The following is a 10,883-nucleotide window of genomic DNA, read 5'->3' as shown; positions in this document are numbered from 1 at the left end:
TAAGTTCATAAACTCTCATTATAATTTGCACACGATCATGATCCCCAGAGGATGAATAATAATGAATCATCTGACTCAGTGAAATATCTTAACATCCACTCAACATTTTAATTCACTCATGTTCCCCTCAGGATGATCGTGATGATCGTGATGATAATGTGAAGTAAATATAAAGGATTTAAATATAAAGGATTTAAATATAAAGGATTTAAATGTAAAGTATTTAAATATAAAGAGCCCATTCTAGGGTAAAGAAAACAACAATTCATACAATTTAGATGAAACACACTGTTTCCCTATAAGTTCCCTCCAGGCGTTCCCTTCAGATATTGTGTTTAAAAGGATGAGATGGACTCACAACCTGAAATATAGAGATTGTGCCCAAAGGCTCGATGGATGTTAAAGGATTATTAATGAAATGAATTCAACTTCTGCATGTGTTGCCTGTGAATGTGTCAGTGACTGAGAGAGTGAGGAGAAGCTGAGGAGGAGTTGAGCTGAAGCCTCACACCTTGTGTTTCCGACTGGATGAGACTGGATGAACCCCCCCCCCCTCTCGGGCAGGAGCCTCCCGCCTCTCTCAAACAATTAGCACACGCACATTATCGACTGACACATCAATTATTCTTACTGACGTTTCACAGTCCATCTTCTCACGGGCACAACATTAGGATCTGATGTGAAATTACCAGAGCGACTGCTAATGAACCAGGCGGTTTCAGACGGTGACTGTTTATCTACCGGCCTGCGGTGGATTTACATTCTGATGTTACTGTTTGTTCCTAATGCATCAAACACGAATCAACACGTGGATGAAATCATTTTCGTTTCTCTCTCAGGACAACGTGTTCGTCTGGACTCAAACTTACTTCAGTTTCTTTATCGTTGATCTTGTTCTAAAAGTCTCCAGAGTGTTGCCCGAGGTCAGAGAGCGTCCAGCCTGACGACCTGACGCTGCTGCTCAGACGGTGACTCGACCTCACGTCACCTCTCACACCTCCTCAGCTCCATCACCTCTGTGTACGATGGTGATATGTAGACTGGGTGTGGGATAGGGCTATTTCCTGGAACACACACACACACACACACACACACACACACACACACACAGAAACGTAAACTTTATCAGTGCAGAGCGAGTTTTGCTGAGGACACTCGACAGAGATGCAATTTACATGAATCAATGAACGACAGACACACAACTTAAAGTGAACGATGAGGATCTCACACACACACACACACACACACACACACACACACACACACACACACACACACACACACAGACGAGTGGACGCTCTTTATTAATAGCAAAGCTCTCCGGTGTTATTTGGAGGAAACTGCTCGGTACAGTAAATCCCCCCAGAGCGACGCAACACATAAACATGCAGGAAATGTAATGAGCTGCCAAACCGGCAACGACCAAAAACAGGCCAATTAAGTAGTGATTTGAAAAAGGGTGTGAAAGCAGCAGGGGCCTGTGAACAGCTTCAGTCTGGAGACACATCGCTGCTGTGGTGACGGCTGTTGTTACACAGGTGAAACACTAGAGGAGGATTTTAACTTCTCAGTTTAACTCAACCTTTGTTTCCTCCTTGGACCATTTCAGGATTAAATCTGTTTCATAAGAACTGATCCACCGGTCGGAGTCTGATTGAACAGGAGGAGCTGGGAATGTGTTATTGTGCTTTAAAGCTGATGTGGTCTCCACTTCCTCCCAGGATCCACACATGAAGGCAAAATGTCTTGGATACGAACGCCGCTGTGCTGAAGTGATCGTGGAAAGGACACGCTGTTGATGTCCCGCCCATTTACACGCTCTCTGCCAATCATGAGTCAGTCTCATCTGTCAATCATCGACATCAGAGCCTGTTTTTACATCATCAAACTTTAAAAATCAAACTCATCAGTGTGATAAAAACTACCTAAAAGGACAGAAACCACCCATGTCCCATCTGCTAACATGGAGGAGATGGGGTTTATGACCTATACTGCAGCCAGCCACCAGGGGGCGATCCAGATGATTCACTTCGTGGCGTCCATCTTTATTTACAGTCTGTGGTAGGAACAGTAATAAATGGAGGATTTCATGAGTCACCTTGAGAAGCTGGTGTGTTTACGCTCCAACGTGTTTTTTCATCTCTTTATCTCTTTGGGCCTCGACTCGACGCTCGCGCCCTTTGAGCATCAAACAGCAGCGGATGAAAGTTACTGGATGGAGACAGAGGCTCCTGCAGGATCTTGACATTTACCGTCCACAATCTCCGGGGAGCTGCACTCACGCTCCTGAGTGGACAGATAAGTCGGGCGGGGACACGTCAGCCACGCGGGTCTTTATCCACCGGGCCGCCGCCGCCGCCGCCGTGGAGCCACTCTGAACCAGCCATGACAGATCTGAACCTCCAGAGGAAATTACTCTGTGAAACTGCTTTTTCAAATGAATTCAGGATTGTAAAAAGCCAATATGCAATTGATTTCTGCCTCCTGCTCGTCTCGGGCTGTGATGACGCTCAAACATCATCGTGGATCTGCAGCTCAGACTCGTCTGTCACATCCTGTTCTGCTGCCAATCCTCTGCAAATGTTTTCTCATCACACAAGCAGCAGCGAGTAAACAGGGAACATCACAGCGAGCCGGCGACGCTCCAATCAGACGCTGAGATCACAGCTTCTGCTGCAGGAGGTTTAAACGCACTGTGATGATGTTCAAGAGCATTTTAATGAAGAAGAGGAAATTGATTCATGTGACGGATTAAATCGTACGTCAACACACGTTCTCACGATTCTCTGGGTTTTCAGTGTGAAGGATTTAAAAAGGATTTAAAACTTCACATTCATCATCATGAATCTTCGTGTTTGATCCTCGTCTGTGTCTCTGATCCTGTTTTCTTCACCTCAGAATTAAAAAACGTATTTTAAATAGTTTTAAACTGTTGCTCGTGTTTTTAATCGTCTCTCGTCTCGATTCCTGCGACGTTTTCCAAGTATCAAGCTTCAACTCGACAGACGAGCTAAAGGTTAATACACCAAAGATTATTAAAACTTTCTCATCGTCTCCAACTGCAGCAAATCAAACAGCTCGAACACGAGAATATATCTTATCACACTGATGATGACGATTCCTGTAGATGAGATGAAATGAAAGTGGTGCAGGGACCTGACCCTCTGTGTCAAAACCAATCGTGTGATTCTCATCTGAAACATGATCATAGTTCCTCTGCTGCAGCTCTGAGCTTTAACTCTTCGTGTTCTGCAAAACTGTGCAACAGCTACGGAACATTTAGGATCAGATCAGTGTCTCGGATCAGAAACGGATCCAGAGGCTGCATCTTAAGACCAATGATTGGACGTCTCTTTTTCATACTCCTTCAAACGCCGATGATAAATGTGTCCAATCCGTCCCCGGAGATACTGCACCTCGGTGACGAGCTACGAGCTACGAGCTAGCATCGAGTGCAGCCGCTCAAAGTAGCTAACGATGCAACAGCGCCAAAAGTGAAGCCTAATCATCTGGATGGCCCCCTAGTGGCTGGATGCAGTATAGGTCATGAACCCACTAACCTGGAAAGTTCAGTCCTTCCCAGAATTCACTGGGAGATCAGTGAGTGCACATCGTGTGTTCATCTCAGCGCTGGAGAAGAAAACACTCGAATAGGATCGATAACGAGGACGCTCAGTATGAAAACATGAGACAGGAAGTCAATAAGTCGACAGAGCGAGAATTTTCTCATCAATTTCAAACCACAAACATCTTGTTCTATTATAAGAGGAAATACAAATGTGTCCAGTCTGAGTTCATGTGTAACAGCAGGTTTTAGTTTAACGTTAGTTGGTGTTAATTTGCTCATAGCAGCTGAGGTTCAGTTCTTCAGACACAGAAGATTCATCTGACGGGAAATCGTTGTTTCTCTCAACTAAAATAAAATAAAATATGAAGCTGGAACAAACCTAATGGAAAAATAAAACTCGTATGATTCAGTTTTAGGTAATATTTGTACTTTTAATTTGGACTCCAGATATTTCAGTCTGGGAAAATGTGTTTCATTAATGAGAGAAAATATAGTTTATAATTAAAACCTCTGTAATATTTCAACCTCTGGTGGTTGAGACGGGACATTCGGTTCTTCTGTGAATGTTCCAAATGTCAGAGTCTGGAGAAGAAGTCGGACAGGAAGACAAAACAACCCTGAGGAGACGAGACGGAGCTGGAGTCAAAGATCTGGATCCAGAGGAATTAGACCAGAGGAACTGAAGATGGAAGAAACAGTCACAAAGGATTTAGACGAACTGGATCATACAGCAGCAGAGACGTTTTCAGAGGTTACAGATTCACTGGTCGTCTCTGAAGTGCTTTTATCCAAAAGAATATTTGTTTAAAGTGATGATTTACGTTTTTAAATTATCTTGAGAATGTATTTTATCCTGTGAATAAAAACAAAGGGACTGAAAATGAACAGTTAAACTCATCGTCTCCGTTTGTATCGGTTTGTATTTCCTTCCTGTCGTCGGCGCTGCTCAGACCAAACCGACCCGATTGAGACTTTAAACTCTCAAAGTGTGTTTGACGGCTCCGCTGCACCAGACCCCCCCGCCCATACCACGCTTTGAACAGCCGTGTAGTTGTGAGGAGTGAAGGGTGGATCAGAGCGGGCAGGGGATGGCGGCGATGGTGGCGGCGAGGGTAGGAGGGGGGGGAGCCTGCGTCCATGAGATCCGACAGCTCTGGAGATTGGCTGTCAGACGGCAGACGGAGAGGATTTCAACCAGCAAACGACCGAGCTCGCACACTCAGCAGCATTTCTCCATATTCTCAACGGAGCCATTAGGGAAGGTTCATGAAGTCGATGGAACTCACAGAGGAGGAGGGAGAGGAGGTCTTTAGAAGATTGATGAGGTTTGTATTTTCTTTGCCTCATCAGGTCAAACTGATAAACATCATCATCACGTTGAGTATGTGAGTGGAAATATTAGCTTAAAGATTAGAGTGACACAAAGTTCCTGAAGCCAATCAGCTTTGAGAATGAAACAGGTCCTGGCTCCGCCCTGAGCCAACAGGTCATCAGACCTCAGACTCAGCTCCTGTAGGAGACAGTACAATTCCCTGAGCAGTGTGCGCCCCCTGGTGGTCTGGTGGGCCCACACATGGTCGGGGTAACCCCCTAACCCAAACTCACTCAAGTAATGTTACGTGAAAATTTGCTTCGCGTTTAGCGTGAACGCAGAATTAGTGAATGTTGGTGAAGGATTTGAAAAGATTCTCTCTTAAGAATCTTAAGATGACATCACATTCACAAGGTCACAGTGACCTCTGACCTTTGACCGAGATATCTCCAGACTCCATTTGTCAGTTTCAATGACCCAAAGCGTCCCCCTGGTGGCTGGCTGCAGTATTGCTCATAAACCCAGCCTCATCCATGGGCCGTTTCCCAGGTGATCCTGAAGTTGTCTGACGACCGCTGTGACCTTCAGGTTATTTACAAAGAGCTCAGAGGTTTTCCTGCTCGTTGAGAAACTGTCAAACTCTGTTCACACTCGTCTCCACTGATGGAGGACGACGTCTCACCAGCAGGAAGCTAACTGTTCAAGTTCTACTTGATTTATTCAGTGACACACAGGTGAGGGACAGGTGAGGGAAAGGTGAGGGACAGGTGAGGGACAGGTGAAGGACAGGTGAAGGACAGGTGAAGGACAGGTGAGGGACAGGAGAAGGACAGGTGAAGGACAGGTGAGGGCCAGGTGAAGGACAGGTGAGGGACAGGTGAGGGACAGGGGAAGGACAGGTGAGGGACAGGTGAGGGACAGGTGAAGGACAGGGGAAAGACAGGTGAAGGACAGGGGAAAGACAGGTGAAGGACAGGGGAAAGACAGGTGAGGGACAGGTGAGGGACAGGTGAGGGACAGGGGAAAGACAGGTGAGGGACAGGTGAAAGACAGGTGAGGGACAGGTGAGGGACAGGAGAAGGACAGGTGAAGGACAGGTGAAGGACAGGTGAAGGACAGGTGAGGGACAGGAGGACAGGTGAAGGACAGGTGAAGGACAGGTGAAAGACAGGTGAAGGACAGGTGAGGGACAGGAGAAGGACAGGTGAAGGACAGGTGAGGGCCAGGTGAAGGAGAGGTGAGGGACAGGTGAAGGACAGGTGAAGGAGAGGGGAGGGACAGGTGAAGGAGAGGTGAGGGACAGGTGAGGGACAGGGGAAAGACAGGTGAAGGACAGGTGAAGGACAGGTGAGGGACAGGAGAAGGACAGGTGAGGGACAGGTGAAGGACAGGTGAAGGACAGGTGAAGGACAGGTGAGGGCCAGGTGAAGGAGAGGTGAGGGACAGGTGAAGGACAGGTGAAGGAGAGGGGAGGGACAGGTGAAGGAGAGGTGAGGGACAGGTGAGGGACAGGGGAAAGACAGGTGAAGGACAGGTGAAGGACAGGTGAGGGACAGGAGAAGGACAGGTGAGGGACAGGTGAAGGACAGGTTGAAGGAGAGGCGAGGGACAGGTGAGGGACAGGGGAAAGACAGGTGAAGGACAGGTGAAGGACAGGTGAGGGACAGGAGAAGGACAGGTGAGGGACAGGTGAAGGACAGGTGAAGGACAGGTGAAGGACAGGTGAAGGACAGTGTTACAGACTCTGTCTTTGTTGGTCTCATCAGTAGAACGTGGTTTCAGGTGCTGGTTCTCCTGACTCCACTTCCTGTACGTCAGTGTACGTCATGTGACTTTGGTTCCGTTGGGCTCTCAGCTGAACGTCTCAGCTGCTTCAGGCTGAACGAGCCTCGTGTTCAAGATGTTTGTTGATTGATGGATGAAAGTGAAATGACAAGAAGAAGAAGAGGAGATGAGAACATGTGATGATGTGTGTGGGCGAGTTAAAGCTCAGAGGAACATCCCACTGCCAAACAAACAAAAACACACAAACTAACAGAATTAACACACAGACGCTGAAGACAGGTGTGTGTGTGTGTGTGTGTGTGTGTGTGTGTGTGTGTGTGTGTGTGTGTGTGTGTGTGTGTGTGTGTGTGTGTGTGTGTGTGTGTGTGTGTGTGTGTGTGTGTGTGTGTGTGTGTGTGTGTGTGTGTGTGTGTGTGTGTGTGTGTGTGTGTGTGTGTGGGCGGATGTGTGTGTTCAGCTCCCCCACACTGTGCATCAGTCAGCGCTGCCTCATCAAACATGTTCATGTCCTGATATCTGGTCAAATATCACGATAACGTAGAGAATCTGTTTCCTCCACCGCTTCCTGAACGTTTGTCCTATTTACACAAGAGTCACCTTCGTCCTGTGGTTGTTCAGCTTCACCAACCAGCACAGGCTCATATCAGGTCACTGGGACCTTTGACCTCTGAAATGAGTCCCAAGTGACAACTGGTCCAAATGTGAAGCAACTGCCTCGAGTCAAACTAGACATATCAGGTTCAACAGGACGAAAACATGTTTGTGAGGCCACCGTGACCTTTGACCTTTGACCTTTGACCACCATAATCTAATCAGTTCATCTGATCGAGTGTAACTGAATGTTTGTAACAAATTTGAACAAATGCCCTTGAAGCGTTCTTGAGATATCATGTTCACAAGAATGGGACGTACGGACAAACACATAATGTCTCTATCCACTAGGTGTCACTGGTGCAGAGGTAAAAATATACTGTGATCATGTCGTATAATACAAACTAACTGTGGACGTGAACACTGGTCTCTAGTGTCAGTCTTTGTATGTTAGCATCGACTTCCTGGTTCTTCCGCCGCAGGTAATCCCGATGAACAGAATCCAGTCGAAGATTAAACGTTGTTCTGAGACTAATCAAAACGTAATCGCAGCTGTGTGCGATCAGAAAACAGTTTTCTACTCATGACTATTCCTTTATCTGCCATGAGGGGTTTTATCACATGAACCTCGTGTCCCCCTCACGTCCGCGAGCTTCGTGCAGACGAGGTCCCAACACGTCAATCTGATGAACGTCTGCAGCTTCTTCCCTGAGAACCGCTGACGTCCAGGAGGCAAAAGGATTTAAGACGCTGTCCCAGTAAATTCCCGTCAGGAGATCAATGCCTGCTCATTTAACACATTTCTCCTGAATCCTTCTGCTTTCATTTGCAAATTTCCAAACTTCCCCTTTTTGTTCTTTTTGAAACTTCTGTCCCGGCGCCGCCCTCTGGAGCTGCAGAGCTAGAACCTCCCGGTGAAGCCGGTGAACACAAACACCGAGTGAAGCTGGAGCTGAGTTAGTTTTGTCATAAAAAACTTTCAGAGTGGAGTAAGTGACAGAAAATGACTCGATGAAATGTGTTCGTAGTCTCGGCTGCTTTCGAGGCCAAAGCACCAGAGAGCAGAGCCTGAAGTGTGTGATTCTCCCGAGAGGGACACGACTGCAGCTGCTCTGCAGAGGATGAGCTGTCAGGGACCAGGGAACCTTTCACCTACATGAGGAAACTCTGCTCCACATTCCATCACCACAGGCTCCTCTTCTCTTCTGGACGACGATGATAAAACCTGCAGCATCTTGTTTCAGGATGAATGAGGAGCGTCACCTCGCTGCTGTCACACATATTCCATTCCAATTGTTTATTTGGCTTCCGCTGCGTCACACGTGTCCAGCCGAGCCTGCGTTGCCATGGTTTACAGCCAAGCATCGAACCATGGAGACGGTAATCAGGGGGCCACAGCGTCCATTTCAAAGGGAGCCAACAATATTAATTTCTGACAAAAGGACAGAATGACATTGGCTCAGGGTTTGTGAATAGCAGCTGAGAGCAGGCTCGATTCTAATGAACCAAATGTGCCGACGTGTAACAATGAAGATGACGAGGAGGGTGCAGAGCTGTCGGCATTTTGAGAGGAAGAGGATAAAACGTCTTGCTTTTGTTATAAAGTGACATGAAGAGCAGAATGTTCTGGTGACAGACAGCAGATGATGGAGCTGAACTACATCAGGATTCACCCTCACAACCTGCAAACTACCATCAGGTCTAATGTTGAATGTTCTTTGACCTGAGGAATATAAAAGGATCATTTCAACATTTATTCTCTAGTAATACCAGTTCTGTCAGGACGTAACATTTTCATCTGCAGTGACAATATTGAGAAAGTTTCTATCTCACTTTCGTAAAGAAAGAGATAAAAACATTCTTGGATCTGCATCAAAATGTGTTGAGTTCTTTTATGTCCTTTACTGCATCTTTCCATCAGGTGGTTTGTGTGTCATCTTGTTCACAATCAAACATGAACTGGGCTGAAAACATCAGCTCCCAAATATCTGGTCTGACTCCAGAACAACAATCAGGCCGAACAGGAAGCAGAAACATTCACACAGGAAACAGAAACATTCACACAGGAAGCAGGAACATTCACACAGGAAACAGAAACATTCACACAGGAAGCAGAAACATTCACACAGGAAGCAGAAACATTCACACAGGAAGCAGGAACATTCACACGGGAAACAGAAACATTCACACGGGAAGCAGAAACATTCACACAGGAAGCAGAAACATTCACACGGGAAGCAGAAACATTCACACGGGAAGCAGAAACATTCACACGGGAAGCAGAAACATTCACACGGGAAACAGAAACATTCACACGGGAAGCAGAAACATTCACACGGGAAGCAGAAACATTCACACGGGAAGCAGAAACATTCACACGGGAAGCAGAAACATTCACACAGGAAGCAGGAACATTCACACAGGAAACAGAAACATTCACACAGGAAGCAGGAACATTCACACAGGAAACAGAAACATTCACACAGGAAGCAGGAACATTCACACAGGAAGCAGGAACATTCACACAGGAAGCAGAATCAGAAACATTCACACAGGAAACAGAAACATTCACACAGGAAACAGAAACATTCACACAGGAAGCAGAAACATTCACACAGGAAGCAGGAACATTCACACAGGAAGCAGGAACATTCACACAGGAAACAGAAACATTCACACAGGAAACAGAAACATTCACACAGGAAACAGAAACATTCACACAGGAAGCAGGAACATTCACACAGGAAACAGAAACATTCACACAGGAAACAGAAACATTCACACAGGAAGCAGAAACATTCACACGGGAAGCAGGAACATTCACACAGGAAACAGAAACATTCACACAGGAAACAGAAACATTCACACAGGAAGCAGAAACATTCACACAGGAAACAGAAACATTCACACAGGAAACAGAAACATTCACACAGGAAGCAGAAACATTCACACGGGAAGCAGAAACATTCACACAGGAAGCAGGAACATTCACACAGGAAACAGAAACATTCACACAGGAAACAGAAACATTCACACAGGAAGCAGAAACATTCACACAGGAAACAGAAACATTCACACAGGAAACAGAAACATTCACACAGGAAGCAGAAACATTCACACGGGAAGCAGAAACATTCACACAGGAAGCAGGAACATTCACACAGGAAACAGAAACATTCACACAGGAAGCAGGAACATTCACACAGGAAACAGAAACATTCACACAGGAAACAGAAACATTCACACAGGAAGCAGGAACATTCAGCGCTCACGTCCTCCTCGTACTTTTACAGCTGATTCATTTACAATTAGAACAATTTATCAATTAAAAATCAGCTGAAATGAACCTTTCACAGACGTATTGAAAACGTTGACTTTACAGAATAAACCATGTAAAAAAGATTGAATTTAGGTTTTATGTAAAGTTCTATATATTTGGCTGTTTTTGTGTTTTCCTTTTTATCGATAGTTATATTTAAACAGTAAAATATCAAACCTCGATCACATTTCTTAGTCATCTTGTATCAGTATCAGTTTTTTAAACTCTATGTCATTTGGGTACAAGTCGTTAACGTTGTCACATGAAATCCGTCACGTCTGTAAAACCTTTTATCATCACCAACATCT

Source organism: Hippoglossus hippoglossus, chromosome 24, assembly GCF_009819705.1.
Source record: "Hippoglossus hippoglossus isolate fHipHip1 chromosome 24, fHipHip1.pri, whole genome shotgun sequence".
NCBI classification, from domain to species: Eukaryota; Metazoa; Chordata; class Actinopteri; order Pleuronectiformes; family Pleuronectidae; genus Hippoglossus; species Hippoglossus hippoglossus.
Note: the sequence above shows the minus strand (reverse complement) of the source record.